The 20,496-nt window shown below is 38.3% G+C and overlaps 1 protein-coding gene across 1 annotated transcript in view; it reads left to right on the top strand.

Moving 5' to 3' along the window:
- ECE2 (endothelin converting enzyme 2) overlaps positions 1–20,496 on the top strand; it is a 1,144,316-nt gene that overhangs the window by 510,687 nt on the left and 613,133 nt on the right. The window lies entirely within an intron of this gene.

Below are 20,496 nucleotides of genomic sequence, written 5' to 3'. Positions count from 1 at the left end.
GTGACAAATCTCTAGTGTTCTTTGGTTGGAGGCATTCGTTAAAGGTGATAAGAAGTCGTAGATCATGCTAGTATAAGTCGAAGGGAGTGAGTGGGGGAAGAATCTTGCACAGTTATGTTAGAAAGATTCTCTGTACTGTGCTGTTAGGTAGACACTCTGTAGTAGGGTGCTCCTAGAGTGTAGACCATTAGTCGTATTGTGTCTACATGAACAAAGACAGAATATTCTGTAGGTTACCATTTGAAATGGTGTTCCATTCGTTATGGCATTTAGTACCATAACTAAGCCCATGGGAAACAGCCCTTACCATTCTGTTCACTAATGTTCACAAGGAACAGTGTAACTAGAGGGAGACACAGTATGTTCTTAAATCCCTTCAGGTGTGGATCATCCCTTGGGGATAGCTATAGGTTTGTATGAGGCCATCTATTAAGTTTTTATGTCACTTAAATAATTGGGTCTATATTAGAACATCGAAGTTTCAGAACTTCTAATGTTCTAATATCGACACCTACTAACCGAAAACCGATAAGACCGAAAATTTAGAACATCGAATTTTTTCCTAGGGAAAAAAATTGCTGTTCCAAAACACATACACACAACACAAACACACAAAACAAACAGCAATCCACACACATACACCTAAAATTTTACATGTAAGCCTACACTAAACTGTACATACACCACTATCTACCCACTTACCTTAATCCAAACCCTAACCCTAAGGTCCGTCACTATCGCACACACACCTCACCAGCGCCCTAACCCTAACTCACCTATCCCACCCTAACCCTCACGTCCACACAATCGCACACTTACCTGAACCCGACCGTAACTTTCCACCGCAGAGCTGAAAGTAGCGAAGCTACAGGAACGGACAACCAAATTCTTCCCCTAGGAAATAATTCAGTTATCTAAAACTTCGCTATTTTCAGCTTTCGCTTATTAGGTGTCGATATTAGAACATTCGAAGTTCTGAAACTTCGATGTTCTAATATAGACCCAAATAACTCCGTATAATATAGGGAAAGTGATCTACAGCCATTCTGATTCTAGTAAAACCGTTTTTGTAACTTCTGTGATTTTCGTGGAATGATGGTATTGTAAACAGGATGGTTTTGGACATCCTTCCATTTATTTATTCCAAATGTTAATATGGACATTTAATACTCTTTAACTGTGTACTGATATTATTACTTCTGTATTTCACCTTATATCTGTTATAGTTTCCACTCAGTCATCAGTCATCAGTCATTCCACCCCCGTTCCTTCCTCCCAAGCCTGCTCTCATCACCATTCCTGTCACTCGGAATGCTTTCTGTATTAACAGCTTGTCACTAGCGAGTTTATTCATTGACACATATAAACTGAATACGATATGGCAGTGTCCCCTTCTTTTCCTTATCTCCACTGCCTACTAATGTGACAGTGACTGAATAATCTGGAGGCTGCCTGTAACTAAAGGAATGTTTATTTCTATGTCTTATTTTGAAGACACCTTCCCAAATGAGTGTGCAGTATTAAGGCTCAGCGGTTCAGGTTTCTGCCTCACAGTACTATAGTTAGTGGTTTAATCTGGTCACTGCCTCTGCAGAATCTACATGTTCTCCATGTGCATGTATAAAGTTTTTAATGGCTATGATTCATGGTTTTGAGACTGGTGTGATTTTTAGCACAGCCAAGCTGATCAAAACCACTCCACCGAACATCACTGGATAGAAATGATTTATCTTAACTTGTGCTTGTGCAGTCTTATAGTAGTTTGTGTTAGTCAGTTGGGTGAAAGGGATAAAAGTGTCTATTTGAGGGGGCTGCCTGATACGACAGAAATCCTTATCCTTACTTCATCCAGGTTATTAGTTTTGTGCCTGTTTGTTGAAATTGTCTCAATTAGTCGGGTTGTGTTGAAAAGCGCATATGTTGTATAAACCATTTTCACTGAAAACTGTAAGCCACGTATTTGTCTATAGATAAATTAGATTAGGTAGGTATATAAATAGATAGATAGATAGATTGATACACTTTATGCAGATTGTGTTCTTACTACCTATGACTCCATACTACAAATGAGAAGAACATCTGCACAGTTTTTACCTTATAGTAATCTTCCTTTATTTAACTATGAACAGTATTTTTGTCTTAATTGCTGCATGTTTCATTATTAACTTTATACCTTTTGTAACCGAGTCATGACTGAAAAGGGTCTGTGGACTAGCTCACCCAGTCTGTAATCAAATTGTAAAATAAAAAAAAAAATAGATTGATAGGTAGATAGATAAATAGATAGACAGACAGATACATAGGTATATATGCATCTACCCCTTATGTCCCTGGATATAGCATATAAAATGCTTTGTGAAGGAACTGTAGTATACTTGCCTAGTTAACAAGTAAATTAAGAAGTTAACATTGCTCACTGACAGTATATATGCCATATAAAGGCTTTACGTGCCATATATACAGTCTTTGACTGTTGATTATTATAAATAGTCTTGAATATTTCACTGCTGTGGTTTACACACTGCATGTAGCACCTTACTGTCAATTATTTAGAATGTTTTCTTATATGGTTGCCAAAGCTGTTCTCATGTGTATCTTTTTAAAGCTACTCACACTTCTCTATGTAAATAGTTATTTTTTTTTCAATGTACTATAATAATAATAATAATAATAATAATAATAATAATAATAATAATAACATAGTCTTCATGTGGTATTTCTCTGTGCTTTCTGACATATGTTTAATTTACCAAGAACTTTTCTCCATGGATCCTTCAATGTAAGCGCACTCTGCCTAACTGGAACTCTCCATCAACAAACAAAATAAATCAATAACAAAAATTTATAGTAAATGTGAGTAATTTAACATAGTGGCAAGTTTATTATTTTCATTCATTCATTCATTCAGGCGCTGTTAGTCTTTTGCTCCAAATGAGACTAGTGGAATCTTTTTCACTGGGTAAAAGGGGAGCTCAAGGAAATTAAATGACTTGCTATTAGTCACATGCAAGTAAAGCTTGAAGTTAAAGGGATTCATGCCAAGGTATACAGGTTGGAACCCTGTGTCCAACTTTTCATTACTGCATCCATGTATCGGCAGCCAGTCAAACCTATAAAACCAATGTTTTCATTACAGAAATTGTGGTTTCTGTCATGTTGGATGAATGCTTCTTTTGTTAATTAGCTCAACACCAGAAAATGTAAACCTTGGCATCATTGATGAAGTATGATACTGTTAAAACCACAAAAAAAAAAAAAAAAAAAAGGAACAGCTGCTCAGAGGAAAGACACATTTGTACTTAGACTAGGGTTTGGGTTGCTGCCACTTTTCCGTATTTTAGCCATTGCACACCGCACAATACACAAAAAAATGGGAAATATCCTGAAATATTTGGGTAGAAAGATTTTTTAGCATTCCAGATAGTTTAAGAAAAAAAATTGTAAATGAATCTCCTTATTATTATAGATAAGAACAGAAATAGCTCACCTTCTATAGCAATGAGCTTTTATTTTGGCAAAAGAATGAAGTCCGCTGTTTTGTACTGCTTGTGGACATGGTTTATCCTGCAATGTATTACATTCCCGTAAAAATGCCTCACTCTGGGTACTTGAAAACCTGTCAAGCCTAACCTCAGTATCCTCTGACAAGGCAATTTTTCCTGTAATAGTGTTTATAACTGAATCTGCAAAGAGGAGCAGAAATCACTGGGTTTCCCAAACAGAAGATCCAAATATTTTTTTTTTAGTTCTTAGACTCAATGTGAAAAAGAACAACCACGGTGGTGCAGCGGTTAGCATTGTCGCCTCACAGCAAGAGGTTTTCCCATTCGATTCTCAGCTGGAGCGCCTTCTGTGTGGAGTCGGCATGTCCTCCCTGCGGTCGAGTGACGTTAAAGACATGCAGGTAGGTGCGAGCGTGAATGGGCGTGCCTTCGTTGAAGGTTGGGCGTTGGGCTGGCAACTCGGCACCATAAAAATCCACTGCCAATCATGAGCGGACCAGAGTTCTGCTGTGGCGACCCCTAACCGGGACAAGCCGAAAGTCTTTTAGATGCAATGTGAAAAAGGACAGTTTATTAATTTCATATAAATATTCATACCTGTCCACTAATGTCTATTTGTAGTCTCCATGTAACCTGCTAACAATCCAAAAAAAAACAGATAGCTAGGAGAAAAAAAGCATAATCACAGGCATTTGTTTGAGATGATTACAAGTAGGAAATAACAGTGAGTGTTTACCACGGTCAGCTCACAAAGCTGCAGTGTATACAGTTTTCAGTCTGGGCAATGTGTAATTCTTGATTGATTCATTGATTACTTGTGTACCGGGATTGTCCATTTGGAAATAAGTTTCCCATTTTTAGCAGAATCTTAGGGATACATCTACAAAAGGTTTGAAAAGCAGATAAGAGAAATTACTATGATTTTAAGCTGTTTACCAGCATGAATAGAACAGAACATATAGTACAACACACACAGTTTTGAAAAAGACAGTGATACTCATTGATATATAAATTTTTTTGTGGGTCATGAATAAAATCTAAGACATGAGTACAACAATAGTTCAAAACAAAGGAGAGAAAAGAGAAATTTATTTGCAAGAGCGTGCTTTCAGAAATGGAGGTTTGACAAAGTGTTATAGTAATGTGTTAGTTGAAGTGATAATTATACAGTAGCATGCAGGAGTATCAAGGTAAAAGGTAAGTTTGGGAGGTAACCCCAAGGAGATACAGGTGCCAGCACAGAAGGGTGTCGGATCATGCACTGGATGTGGCAGAGAATGTAATAGATGAGACAAAACAATGCTTGAAATATAAACACTAGGGAGCTGCTGTTTGTAGTAGTGTTTATTTGATCCATATTATACAATTCAATGACTTGATGAGCATTATCTGGATTCAGGCTTCAGGGATACCACTTTTTCAGTGATATGTTAGACCCTGGCAGGCAGTAATGAGGTTTTATGGGATTAAACCTCTTTAAGAATCCACATAAAGTGTGGCACAGAGAAACAAATCAGTATGAAAAGAAATTCTACAGGGTTCATTTATCAAGCAGGGCTTTCATCTATGAGCAGTAGCAGTATATTGTAAAGAACCTGGTTCCTTTATTTGGCCTTCTCTGACTTTTGCACAGCATGCTTTCATTTATTGCATGATATGGCCTTGTTAAAAAATTGTCTTTCACAGCAGAACAGCTGGTTGCTAGGCTAGAAGGAGCATAGGTCACAGTAAGGTTAAATTGCAGGGCTAATAAGGTTTTCCTTATTATGTGTTTTCTTTTCCAAGTTTGCAAATTCAGCTCTAAAGCAAATGCTCATTAAATAGCTGCTGTTTCACTTAAGCTGTGCATGGCTGAAAATGACCAGCCCAGCAAGAAAAATATTCCTTTGTTATTCACTGGGACGGCACGTGCCACAGTGTGGCAAAAATACTGTTTATGTCTGCATGTGCTAAGTGGCCCAGGGTACAGAGTGTGTCTATACACGATGTTTGGCTGTGAGTATCATTAAAATGTATCAGGCTCCATTATTTAATTCTGTAACTAACAGTCAATTGAGGTGTTTTTGGCATCATTATGTAAACATCATGCAATTTTGTATGTTACTGAATTCAGATAATCAATTTTGCTAATTTTTTAAAATTTTGTCTGTAGCTTGTAGCTGTCATTCTTCATTTGTGCTTCTGTCTTTGGCAGGCCTTAAAATGGCCCATCTGGATCTATTCTCTACCTTTTTAAATAAATAAACAAGGTGTGTGTGTGTGTGTGTGTGTGTGTGTGTGTGTGTGTGTGTGTGTGTGTGTGTGTGTGTGTGTGTGTGTGTGTGTGTGTGTGTGTGTGTGTGTGTGTGTGTGCGTGCTCGCCATGTTTACATGCATCTCTCTTTATATATATATATATATATATATATATATATATATATATATATATACACACACACACACACACACACACACACACACACACATAAATTTCTAGATAGACACACACACATATATATGTGTGTGTGTGTGTGTGTGTCTGTGTGTGTGTATATATATATATATATATATATATACAAATATATATATATATATATATATATATATATATATATATACATACATATATATAGACATGTATACATATACATGATATATGATGATCGAAGACCACATCTTAAAGATGAAATAAATGAAAACCCAGTTTATTGACAGACCGGATCAACGAAGATCTTCCCAAGGTAAGTAACCTTTTGGCTATGAAGGTGAACTTTTCCCTTTTAGCAACTGTAGTGCAATCTTAGAGTTGGTATATTCAGTTGGGGGAGTGTGGAGGGCATAGCCTCCCACATTGGGGGATGTGGGGAGTGTAGTCCCCCCCCCCACCTGGGTGGGCTTAGAATGGTGTGGTTTAGGTTTTGTGTGTTGTTGACTAAGTGATTACTTACCCTGGGAAGATCGCCATTGATCCGGTGTGTCAGTGAATTGGATTTTCATTTATTTCATCTCGATGATGTTGTCTTCGATCATCTTGGGTTTCGACATTCTGAAGTAGACCTATATATATACAGTGCCCTTCATGCAATTTTCATATAGAAAGGGCCTTGGATTTAAGTGCTGCCAGTCTTTCGTTTTTTAATAAGAATTAATGATGATTTAGTGAGGTTTAATTGTGCCTACCCATGCTATTTAAATAATTTCAGCATGTAAAACACCTTCATCTTTCTTAGTCTTTCTCACTTCTGTAGAGCAATGGTCTTGGATTATGGACACAAGGACTATATGCCCTTTTTCAGTACCAGTGACTTAAGTGACTGAGCCAAGATGTTGAATGCCTATCTGAGATCAAAGGGGACAGATTGTACTCCTTACCAGGGAGAGGGTTGCAAAGAAGAATGAACTTCATTCCTAAATGACTTGTCAGGATTACAGCAGGGATATGGTTCATGAGTAAGGGAGAAATGCAAAGGTAAATGTCTAGTGACTGAGGCTCTGTCAGACCAGAACCAAAACATTAAGCAAATGACAAAATAAAATTGTCTTCATTTAATCTTTGCTTATTCACAATGGTGTGCTCTTGGTAGTATCATATGAACACTGGATTGCTGGCGTTCTTAAACTGATGAGTGGGCACTGGCAGCAGTTACAGGATGATGCTCTGATAAATAACATGGAGTATGTTAGTGTGGAGCACAGCTCTCAACTTCTTTGATCAAGAATCAAGAAGAAAGCCAAAAATAGTCAGGGATAAAAGCCCCAGATTTGGGACAATTTGTAAATATTACTTGAATTCACCTATAAAGTTAATAGATCAACAGGTTTTCCATCAGCATTCGCTTTTTTAAAGAATATGAAGAATGAAATTCTACAGTTTGCCATTATTGACTGACATTTAGTTAAGCTGGTTAGCAACTTTGGTTAATCCCACCCTCTAGTTATTGCTGCATGGATCACAAGGTAAAGTAGCGGCTCGACATTGCACTTCTAAGATGATTTCATTGCCAGTCTAGGCCAAAATATTTATTGTGCACTGTGTTTTGGTGCCTGAACCTAATTTAACCTATGTTTATTATGTTACCTTGAATCAATATTTTGACTTATTCTCTCTTAACATCTGCCAAGCTAATCTTATAGCCAATTTCAAATAGAGTGTTTACTGCATACTGTTATCTGTGTGCTAACCTAATTTAAATTATGTTTATTATTATTCTTTGAACTATTAGTATAATCCAGCAGCCAAAACACTACTATGTTGTCTTACTCTTCCTTAACATCCCTTACGTCTTTTGTCCAAAATGGAAGATCAGCCAGCTAGACTTCTCACCATCATAGCACTTGGTATCCTCAGACAATGTAAAATCGACTGATGCTCACAGATACTGATTTGTAACTTAACTCTTCACTGTCTCTCTGTAAGAGATGCGAGTACCTACCCAAATTCAAGGCTACATTCTCGCTACCAAACACATCCTGTGAGCATCACTCAATTATACCACATGCCGCATAGACTCATACTAAATTGTCATACACTGGGGTAATTAAAAAATCCTTGCCCAAACCTTAACAGGCTAGTAGGAGCGAGGCCCAGTGTAAGCCAAGCACTGCAACATCAAAAAGTGATAACTCAGCCAGAAGCCACTGAGAAACAGCAAATTCTAGGCCTACACCAAAGCAATCTACAAACACAAATAGAAATATGTTAGTGATTGGTGGCTACATAGTTAAGCACACTGATTCCACATTCACAAGGCTGGACAAAAGCAGGGTTATAGTGAGGTGTCTCAGGAATTAGACATACTGATGTTACAAGGGCTCTGAGGACCCTTAAACCAGAGAAATTTGATTACAGCATGATGGTCACCCATACTGAGGTAAATGTACAAAACCCTGAGGAATATGTAGAGAGATATGACAGAGTTCTGCATGCATGTCATAAATGCAGGAAGGATCATAGTATCGAGTGGGATCTTTCATTTGCCAAGAGTTATACCGAAGTATAAAGAAAAGATGACTGAGTTTATCAGTTGATTTAACACCTACCGACTGTCTAAGCAGGTCCAATATGTGTCAGCATGGGATGAGATGCTTGAGAACTGCACTTGCTTCACCAAGAACACTTTGAAGATCTCATTCCAAGGCTTCCAAATAATGGTAAAAGCTTTTGCTGTCCATATTGTGCCTTTTTAGAAAGGGTCCAGCTAACAGGCCTTGCAACCAAACTACTATGACAAACCAGGCACTGGCCATATCAAGGTGTCTCAGCTTTGATTTAATGCTAGAAGTCTAAGCAACAAACTGCCAGACCTTGAAGTCTTCCTACATTTGGAGCATATCCATATATGTGTTGTAGAAATTGGGTTTAAGAGGTCAGAGAGCTGTCACTCAGTACCCAGGTTTTGTACATACCACTAATTTATACCTGACAAAAACTGTGGTGGCTTGTCCATGTTTGTTAGAGACCATATCACCTCAATACGTATAGCTAGAGGCCCTCAAGTAGAGTTTAAAGAAATTCAAGTCACACTAAATATGATCAGCTGCAAAATCATATTGTTCTACCGGATCCCCTCTATACCTGCAGAAAATCATGTAACATTCCTAAATACGCTTGATGAACTCCCTGAAAGTATAAATGCTGATATCCTAATTGAATTTAGCTACCGACTGATAAACTGGAGGATCTATACCACCAATGTAGCATATGCACAAATTCTGTTAGATTATATAAACAAGAACTCCCAGGACCAGATTGTTATGGAATCCAGTAGGGACAGAATTTAACTAACCTGGCCCTAATAAACATGGCACCTGTATGTACCATCCCCAGCATATCCCTCTCACTGGCCAGGTCAGACCACAAACAAATAACATTCTCCATCAACATCTCCAAACTGTCATAAGCAAATGTCAGAGAATTCAAAGACTTTAAAAGTATAAATCTCCTGCAATTGTATGATGAAATCTCCAAATTTGATTATAACATTATCACCAAAAAGTTGATACCTCAAAGAGTTATGCAGAAAATATGTTCTTACATCTGGACAAGTGTATTAAAGTTGGCAGTTCCAACTAGATCCAAGCAAATGGGAACATTGGCTGTTCCAACTAGATCAAAGCAAATGGGAACACTGGCAGTTCCAACTAGATCCAAGCAAATGAAGGAGTTTAAAAGTAAACCAGCATGGTGGTACACTAGCTTTAATCAATTATATAATATAAAGGAAGAAAGTCCTCAACGTATATAGCAGAATAAAAGATTCCCAAAGTAAGGAGAACACTAAAAAATGACATTAGTAAAATGAAGGCATCCCTTGAACTCAGACCAACTACAGAACTCAAAGACAGCTACAAATGTTTATTTAGTTATGTCAGTAAAAAAGAAATAACACTAAACATTGCTGAGAGCTTATTCAAAATGGTGCTTCCTACTCTGGTCCTTTGGATATTGTCATACTGGCAAGTAAGTTTAGTGCCATCTTCTACCTAGAGACATCAATTCCAAGCTTGCTTATGCCTGATGGAATCAAGCCACAAACTATCATGCAAGAATTAGTACTGAAGGTACTCTCCAAATCAAAGAATGCCTCATCCAGTTGCCTATTCGCAGCAGTAAACAATCACAGACAGATTCACTCTTCAGCCTGGCAACAGGCTTTGTCCCACAGCTGTGGCACATAGCTGTTGTGATGCCACTCCACAAGGGTGGCCACACCACTGACCACTGACCACGGAAATGCACAGCTATCAGTTTAATGAATCTTATATGCAAAGTTGTAGAATGTTTATTTAGGTAAATTATCTGAATTTGTTTTACTATCAGCCCTTCCACTGAATAGATTGGCCTTATGGATTGATGTGATTTTCTTGCAGTCCACTGAATGTATTTATTTATTTAGTTAGTTATTTATTTGTGTATTTGTTTATTTATTTATGTATTTCATAGATTCATAGGTGTGTACTAGGCTAATGGCTCTGGAGCTTTTACAAGCCTAGCCTATAGAAGTGCTCAGTAATCATGCTGCCTGACGTTAGTTCCCAGTGCCTCTATCAAGTAGAGCCACTGGAGTGATCCCTGGGGTGAACTTTCTATTTCCCATCCACTCATCAAGATTTCTCTTGAAGAGGGCCAGTGAGGTGCTCTGCTTGACATGTATGGGAAGTCTATTCCAGAGAATGGACAGTCTCTGGGTTATGAACCTGTCCCCCCAGTATGTTCTGTTGATTGTGGTAATGAGGTTGAGGTCTCTGGAGCATGTAGAGTGGAGGGATTGGGATTTCTTTATATGTAGCATTTCTAACAGAGCTGGGTCAGACATGGCTTTGTAAGTCAAGCAGAGATTGCCTCTTAGTAGATGGTATGAGACAGAGAATAGCTGGAGTTTTTTGAGTCTTTCCATATAGGACATGTGTTTAAGTCCTAGGATCCTCTTCATGAGGTACTTTTGTGGCCTTTCCAGCTGTTGCATGTGTCTAGTGAGGTACATGCCAAATGGAGCATTATACTTGATGACTGGCCTAATGGGGAAAGAGCAGAGAGAGAGATGATGACCTCTTTCTTCCTGGATGCAAAACCCTTAGTAATGAGATCTACCACATAAAATGACTTTTTGACCACAGTGGCAGTGTGGTGGTCGAAGGAAAGGTTGCTATCAACCTGTGTCCCCAGATCTCTTATAACACCTAATTAGTGGCAACTCAGTTTTTCCCAAAGGGGGTGATGCATTTCTTGGCATTAAGCTTAAGGCCATGGTTTTGACACCAGTCATTGGTCTCAGTGAAGTCTTTCTGTAGGATGTCTACATCACTTGGGGAGTTAATAATGGCTCCCAGCTTGCAGTCGTCTGCGAACTTGGTCAGCCAGAGTCCCACCGTGTTGGCCTGGACTTCTGAGAAGTATATGCCAAACAGGAGAGGACCCAGGACCGATGCCTGGGTGACTCCACTCGTAACTGGTCAGCAGTCTGACTTAGAGTCTGCTACTTTCACACTGTGGGTTCTATCTGTGAGCCAGTTTGCAATCCAGCTAGGGACATAGGGGTTGATGCCTAATATGGTGAGTTTATCAATAATTCCTGAGTGGGGAATGGTATCAAAGATCTTGGCCAGATCGAGGTAGCCTGTATGAATTGCCTTGCCCTCATCCACAGCTCTGGTGACTGACTCAAAGAAGTCAACCAGGTTGAGCAGGCATGATCTACATTTCACAAAACCAAATTGCTTGGGTCAAGAGTTTGGAGATTCCCTACATCCTTGTTAATTAGATCCATGATGATGTGCTCCATAGCCTTGCATATCAGACTCGTCAGGCTAATGAGGTGATAATTCCCAGGGCCTGTAGTTGCTCCCCCCTTATGGAGAGGGATGACTGTAGCAGTGCGCCATTCGGTAGGACAAAGCCTAAGGTGAAGTTGTGATTGAACAGGGCACAAAGATGTGGTGCCAGTTCACTTTGTAGTTCATGTAGAACACATCCAGGGATATTGCTGGGTCCCCTGGAAGCTGTATTCTTGGCCTTGGACAATGCAGCTTTTCTCTGCTGCAGTAATGCTGGGTGCCTGACATTCCTCCGGTATTGTGATTGGTCCTTTGGGGGGAAAAGAGGGGTAAAGTTGGCACTGAGTCTGTCGACCAGTATGTTGCCAATATCTGTTGGCTCACTATAGGAGGTACCATTGTGCAGTAACACAGAGCAAACCTGGGTATTGGCATGGAGATTCTTGATATAACTATAGAAGGCTTTGTGGTTATTTTTAGTGTCTGCTGCAATTCTGCCTACATAGCTGGCTTTAGAGGTTTTGATGACAGATCTCAATTTTTTGTTGAGGCTAATAAGGGAGTTTTTCCAGTCTTGGGACTCACCTTTTTATGCAACAGTTTCTTCCTTCTGTTGTAGAGTTTATTAATGGCATGGGACCACCAAATTGGCTTCTTTTCTTGGAGGACAGCGTCTTGGTTCTGTTGGGTATGGCTAGTTCCATGCATTTATGTATGTGTTCGTACAGTGCACTGGTGTAGGATTCAGCAGTCATGCATCTATTTTCCATTGACATGGGTGCCGTGAAGTTAGCTACCTCTGTTTTTAGGATCCCAAAGTCAACTTTAGAGAAGTTTTTCATGGTGGCTACCTTTGCGGCGAGTGTGGGTGAGATGTGGATATCCATGGTGATTAGTTTGTGGTCGGATCTAACTAGGGAGGAATTGATTATTGGTGTATAGCAACAGTTACCCATGTTAGTAATACCAGGTCAAGGATGTTGCTTCCTCTAGTGGGGGTGAGAATGAGCTGGTCCAGGGCTTTGGAATTGATGAATTCCAGGAAGCGTTGGGCCAGTGTATTGGTGCATGAGTAGTTTTCCCAGTTGATGGAGGGGTAGTTGAAGTCATCTAGTATGAGAGTGTTGGGTTGGACCCTAATAGTTTCCAGGGTGCTTAGGAACATGAAGTGAGAGTCTTGGGACATGGTGGGGACCTATAGCGGGCTATGACCTGAATCGCCATCTTACGCAATGTTAGTTGTACCTGAAGTATCTCGGATGTGTTATGCTGGGCTACTAGTCTGGAGGTGTGTATATCCTTTATGAATATGGAGACACCACTTTACCAAAAATAGTCTGACTGGGTGAGCAAAGTAAACCTGTTTCAATGGTGGCCTGGAAAGAAAAGCTTCATACATCAATATCAAAAAAGGCAAAGTACATAAAAAAGAAAAAAGTTAACAATATTTTATGTAGTAGTATACTTTAATAGTACAATGTAAGCTTATGAGCAAGCAGTAACAATGTATGAGTTAGTCTTACAGATTTACAATAAATTGTATTGACAATTAGTCACAAGTACATATACAAAGCAATTGTATAGTAGATACATTTTAAGTGTCACATTCATACAGAGCAGCATAGCACTGTCAGAGCCCAATAGGGACAGTAGTTTTAATGTACTATAGAGAATAACAAAGGGTAGTAGTAGACAAGAGTCCTCAGGTAATAGCCAGATGCATTGTGTCTTGGTCTAAAGGAGTTAGACTAAATAGATTATGGAAACAGAAAGGAGGGAATGTAGAGTGGGGAAGATTAGGGCAAGAAAAGGCAACAAAATATTAGAGCTGGAGAGGAGGGAAAAGGCGGAGTAGAATAAAGTAGACAGGAGGCATTTTATGTCTTGAGTTTTAGTAAGTGTTAAAAATAGGGAAATGAGAAAAAAATGTAAGAAGGCCTTCTGTGTGGTAACTGTAATAGTTTTATAAGTTGTAACTTGAGTTGCCTGGAAAGGTGAAGACAGTACAGGGCTAGCCTGCTGTGAGAAGAGCCATGTATCTACTAAGTGTTGTTTGTGTTTAAGTGCGAAATGTTTGCTATTGTCATTTTGTGAAAGTAGTAGGGGCGAGGAGTGCCATAATTTAGATGCATAAGATTACAAGTTAAACTATAAGATGGCGTTGTATGGAGAGGCAGTTTGTTAGCAGAACATAGCTGTCTGTTTGGGGTACTGCCAATGAATGTTGCTTAAGACTGGGTACTAGTCACCTTTGTAGATGAACTGTGTGTGGTTAGTATCTGTGAGAAGAAGAAGTAGTGAGGTTGTTCTAGCCATGAAAACTTTTCAGTAGTAAGGCAGTGGTGTGCATTATAAGGTAAGTTGGTGGCAATTTTTTCAAATTTATTAAAACATTGCTTTAGGAGTTTGATTGTGAGGCTTGTAGGTTAATGAATAAAAAAGTGGTGTAGAGGAATGTAGGAAGCAAAAGGTAATGTTTCATCTTACAGTGAGAGTAGCTTTTGATGGGCTTTCTTAACTGCTTCTTTTATGTGATAGTCAGATTTTAGTTGTTCACCAACAGTGACTCCTAGCAGCTTATCATTGGGTACTAGTTCAGTTTTTGTGCTCTTCGATGAGCTAAGGCTAAATATAGTTTTCTGATTATAGAGATGCTGGGGGTGGGGTATATATATATATATATATATATATATATATATATATATATATATATATATATATATATATATATATATATATATATATATATATATATATATATATATATATATATATATATATATATATATATATATATATATATATATATATATATATATATATATATATATATATATATATATATATATTTGGGGGAATCAAGAACAATTTGGAGTTGGAGAGAGAGAGGCTTCAATAGACAAGACTGATTCCTGGGTTGCCTTTTGAAGCTTAGCAAGACTTTAACTGTGCAAATGAGTGTTGCATCAGCTGCATACTGCACAGTGGTGGTGTGTTTACTGGCAGTGTGTAGATCAGTAATGAATATGTTAAAGAGTAGGGGTCCAAAAGTGGATCCATCGGGATACACTTACTGAGATAGGGAGAAGAGAGAAGAAATAAGGTATAAATCCCTATGTCACAAGATGGGTTGCCAACTGACTTATTGACAAAACCCACACTGTGAAAGTAGTGACTCCAAATCAGACTTCAGACAAGTGGAGTACCACAGGGTTCAGTCTTGGGTCCTCTCCTGTTTGGTATCTACTTCTCTGAAGTACAGGCTAACACAGAAGGTCTTTGGCTAACTAAATTAGCAGATGACTGCAAACTAGGAGCCATAATAAAAACTCCTAACAATGTGGACATCCTACAAAAGGGCCTCACTGAGACAGATGCCTGGTGTCAAAGCCATGATCTCAAGCTCAATGCCATCCCCTTTGGTAAAAACTCTGCACCCATGAAGTACCACATAGGCGGTAGTCTACTTAACACCGAAAGTGTGGTAAGAGACCTTGTGACACAGGTGGACAGTAGTCTCTCCTTTGATAATCACATCACCACAGTGGTCAGGAAATCTTTCTACGTGGCACACCTCATCACAAAAGGTTTCTCATCCAGAAAAAAAAGAGGTCATTGTTCCCCTCTACTCATCACTCATTAGACCCATTATAGAGTACAACGCTTCTTTTGGTATGTACCTCACAAGACATCTACAACAAATGGAAAGGCCACAAAAATACCTCACAAAGAGGATTACTGACCTCAAACAGATGCCTTAATCAGACCGTCTCAAAAAACTCCAGCTTTACTCCATCGCATATCGCCTGCTCAGAGGCGATCTCTGCCTAACATACAAAGCTATGTCAAACCCAGAGCTGTTGGACATGCTCCACTTAAAGAAATCCCAATCCCTCTGAGCTACATGCTCTAGGGACCTAAACCTTGTCACCACAATAAACAGAACATGCTGGAAGGATAGATTCCTGTCCCAGAGACTTCCCATACTCTGGAACAGACTACCTATCTATGTCAAACAGAGCTCCTCATTAGCACTCTTCAAGAAAATCTTGATGATTGGATGGGTAATAGGATATTCACCCCAGGGATCACTTCTGTGGTTCTGCTTGACAGAGGCACAGGAAAATAATTTTCTTGGGTGGCAAAAACCAGGGTACCTTTTTGGCTAGGCTTGTATAGGCCCTAGGGCCAATAGCCTAGTACCTACCTATGAACCTATGAAAATATTCTGCTGTTTGGCAGCCTGTGATGAAGTTGGCAGGTAACATTTGAAATAGGAGAGAGAAGTGATGAATCTAGTCTCAGTAAGGCACATTTTTGAATCACGTTAGTATAAAATACTCTGTCAAATGCTTTTGACTGGTCAAGGAATACTGCAGATGTCACGTTACCTTTATTTCTGTTGCAGCTTATGTTGTTAATGAAACTAAGATTCACTGTGGTGGTACTGTGATGTGGTTTGAAACCATAATGTATGGGAGGTTAGGAAGTTGTCAGTAATAAATTTAAGAAGTTGGATTTTAATACATTTTTCTAGCAACTTGGGTAGGGAGGAGAGAAGGACAGCTGATTAATAGTTGGAGAAGTCTGTAGAGTTTCTGCATTTATGGGGTGGCAGAATGTATGCTTTCTTCCACAGCGCAGGTACAATATTTTCTTTTATGGATCAGTAAGTTAGAATTGATATTGGATATGCTAAAGCATCCGCTGCTGCTTTGATGTATTCTGCAGGTACATTGTCAGGAGCTAGAGTGGTAGGTTTTAGTTAGGAGAGTAATTTTCTGAGAGTGAAAGAGGGAAAAGGAGAAATGCAGGAGTTACTATTCGTTACATGAGCTGGAGGTAGTGATAATATTGAAGAGCTAGTTTTCAGTAGCGAGGTAACGATGTCTGTGATATATGAGCTGAATTGTGCTGGTGCAGTAATTTGTGATCTTGTGAAGGGGGTAGGTTGAGTAACATGACCAGGCTGCAGGAGGTGGTTGATAGAGGACCAGAAGATTTGGGGTTGTTTTGATTTGTATTTTGGAGATCTGTGTTGTATACTTTCTTGTTGTGCTTTATTTCTCTAAGGTGCTTATAGGTTTGGCGGTTCAGTTCAGATTTGGCGTTTAGCCAGCATTTCCACACACTGTCTTTTTGCTTCATTAAAGTTTTTAGCTTCCGCAGACAGCCATGGAGCTTGAGTACTTTTGATGCATTTAGTTCTAACAAGGACATGTGAGATTAGAGCATTTAGAAAATGTATGTTAAGTCAGAACTCTGCTTCACTCAGGGTGGTGGCATGTAGTGGTTTCCAGTCAAATAACTGTAGGTTAGAGGTAAGAGTGACAGTTGAATGTATACAGTCCTACACAGTTTATCATTCTGTTTCTGCATCAGTACACCTTCTATTTTACCTGTTTTGTCCATACTTTCGTACAGTTTGTTAGCTTCATTGTACTCTTAGAATAGCCTAGCTTCTCTTACTTTGCCTCAGTATGTTTCGTCCTCCATCTCTAGGTGTATGGTAGCTTCCTTTGCTTTAACATTACCGCCTCCATATAATGTTCATTGCTGTAGTATTTTTTGTTTGTCTTTCCTTTCAGAGTCGATGAACATCAAATCGTGTCCTCTGTCACTCAAACAACAGGATCTATGCCATATATCACACCACTGAGAACTGGCCCTATGCAAAAGCTATACCTGTGAGGAGCAGCCTACTAGGCACTTATTCTGCAATATATGCAAATTTAACATGCAGAGCGTTGCTGTATGTTAAAGTAAAATTCTCAAATAGTTCCTGCATTGTGCTAGGCAGTGGCTGTGACATCCCCCTCAAGGGACTATCCTTGTACTCTAAGGACCTCTGACCTAGTTGGTTACTGTCCATTCATATGACCATTAAATTACACTGCTTAAACCATTTATTTCCTCTCCCTAGCTTTTTATTTGTGAAACTCTATTTTTGGCGTTTTATCAGTGGAAGTTTGGATTTACTAGTTCCTTTGAAAAGGGGAACAGCAGGAGGGACAGCCTTTATTGGAGCCAGCACTGAGGAATATATGTAATAAAATCCAATACATTGAATCACATCTAGCTTCTTAATCTCGTAATATACTAGATACCACTAAAACATGGTTAAAGAAATATATATTAGATTTTGAAATCCTCCTCAGATTTAATATTCTCAGGACTGACAGGAAAATCAACTTTGCTGGTGAAGTTACCATTGCTACAAAAACTAGTTAAAATATTCTCACTCTTCCTACAGATCCCAAAATTTAACAGTGCTACTCCTCATATCACTCCTCAAAAACAACAAAATAAAGTGCCTGTGTATCTTAGCTGTATATATTCCACGTGGTAACATTTCAACATCAGAATATATCCTCTACTGGATATCTCTCCATGTACATCAAGTAACTGTTGTAGTAGGTGATGTCATCACTGACTGGCAGCTAATCAACAATGACACTCCTCCAGAATTGATTAACTTGTATGACTTTGCATAGGTATCACCTCCACCACTTGAATTAATAAAAAGTCTTACAGACACTCAACTATGAAATGGAACCTTACCAGCATACCAAACACAATTTAAACATATAGATGTTTGCCAGACACTGTAAGTGACCATCTTCCTATCTTTGCTCTCAGAAACTACAGTACCCAATCCAAAAACATAATTTAGAACCAAATACATAATACAACAAAATTTAACAAAGACACTTTTATCAATACTTTGACCCAATATAACTAGACCATACTGAAACTCATGTCACTTGATAACAAATACACCTTTATCAGTACTTTGACCCAATATAACTGAACCATATTAAAACTCATGTCACTTGATAACAAAGACAACTTTATCAATACTTTCACCCATTATAACTGGACCATATTAAAACCCATGTCACTTGATAACAAAGATACCTTTATCAATACTTTGACTCAATATAACTGGACCATATTAAAACCCATGTCACTTTATAACAAAGGCGCCTTTTCTCGATACTTTGACCCAATGTAACTGGACCATATTAAAACTCATGTCACTTGATGGCACCATCTAACACTGTAGTGAAACTTTTATAAATATTATTAACAGCCCAGCCCCTATACAAATAAAAAGAGCTGAATCAATCTGTGCACCATGTATAACTAAAGAAACTAAAAACCAACAGAATGAACTTTCTTCCAGATTTAGAGACATTATTATTGAACCTTCGCTTGAACGCTTAACAGATAGTATTTGTTTATATGAGAAACGCCTACTTGAACAGAAAAAAAGTAAATTACAACGAGATTTTTATGATTTTATGCATGGCCAAGTCTTCACTTGACCTAAACATGGTGTTGTTAATAATGGTTTTAATACTATGCATAGTAATGGAATTGTATCAGTTTTAAATACTATTGATGTTGCTAGTTCACAAGATGTTACTGTGGCTGCCGATATATCTACTAAGAGTAGCCATATGAATTTTAACCTTGGTAATAATATCAAAGCCAAGGTTACATTACCTGATAATTCAAATACAGAATCCCATACTGATAACTCTGAAAGCCATCTTTTGAAAAATTCTGAAATTATTAGTATAGGTTTGAGTCCTCTGATAGAGAATACCAAAGTTATTGATATATCTACTACTTGTATACAGTCAAATACTGAACCAGTTGTACGTAGAAAAATCTTTCCATTACCCTCTACTTCTTCTTCAGCTAACTCTCCTACCCCTTTCCCAATTTCCACATTCAACAAAAGGGGAAGAAGTCGCTCTATGAGCAGGAGAAGGCAAAAGAGAAAAGCCCCAGTTAGAGAAATAAAAGAACCCACATTAAAGAAAATGTGGGAGAAAGTAACAACTTAGTCTGGAATTTGTCCCATAGGCCTTTAGACCAGTATGAAATGGACGTTTTAAATAAAGGATTGTCTTTTATTCCAACTTCAATTAGTAATATGATAGATACTGTTCTGGATGTTAAATTATTTGCACATAATTTACAGCTTAAAATGATGTTCAATTGTGAATCTTTTAATACACATCAGCAGGAACTTCGTAAACCTAGCCTTTTTGTACCTAATTTACATCCACTTGTAGATGCTTTTTGTAAGATGGTAGAAGATGATGTTTATTCTTCTACTTTATCTTCTTCATCGCACATTAAAAAAGGCAGTTTAACATCAAAACAGAAAAAGGCCTTAAGTAACCTTAAGAGTGACCATAATATCTCAATTAGACCAGCAGACAAAGGAGGCCCAGTTGTTGTATTAGATAGGGTAGATTATATTCACCTTATGCAAGAGATGTTAAGTGATAGTACGTTTTACATACCTGTTAACATGCAAGTAGTTCAACAACATATTAATAGTGTCTATAGGACTCTAGAAGATTTGAAATGTTGTGGTGCAATCACAAATGAGATGTATGAATTTTTGTGGGTAGAATACCCTTTATTACCGACTATTCAGGGACTACCAAAAGTCCATAAGAATCCATTAAACCCACCTATGAGACCTATCGTAGCAGGAAGAGGGTGGGTTACAGAACACATCTCAGTCTATTTTGAAAAGTTATTAAGACCAGTGGTAGACACTAATCCTTTGATTCTTAGAGACTCTAAACAAGTTTTATTGGATCTATATAAAGAAACCAAGGATTTACCAAATAATCTTACATATTTATTGGTTACAATGGACGTTAAGTCCCTATTTACCAACATTCCGAATAGTTTAGGGATAGAATACGTTCAA

This window comes from Protopterus annectens, chromosome 4.part1 (assembly GCF_019279795.1).
Source record: "Protopterus annectens isolate FY-2018-M chromosome 4.part1, PAN1.0, whole genome shotgun sequence".
NCBI classification, from domain to species: Eukaryota; Metazoa; Chordata; order Ceratodontiformes; family Protopteridae; genus Protopterus; species Protopterus annectens.
The sequence above is the reverse complement of the archived record's forward strand: the minus strand, read 5'-3'. Positions and strand labels throughout refer to the sequence as shown.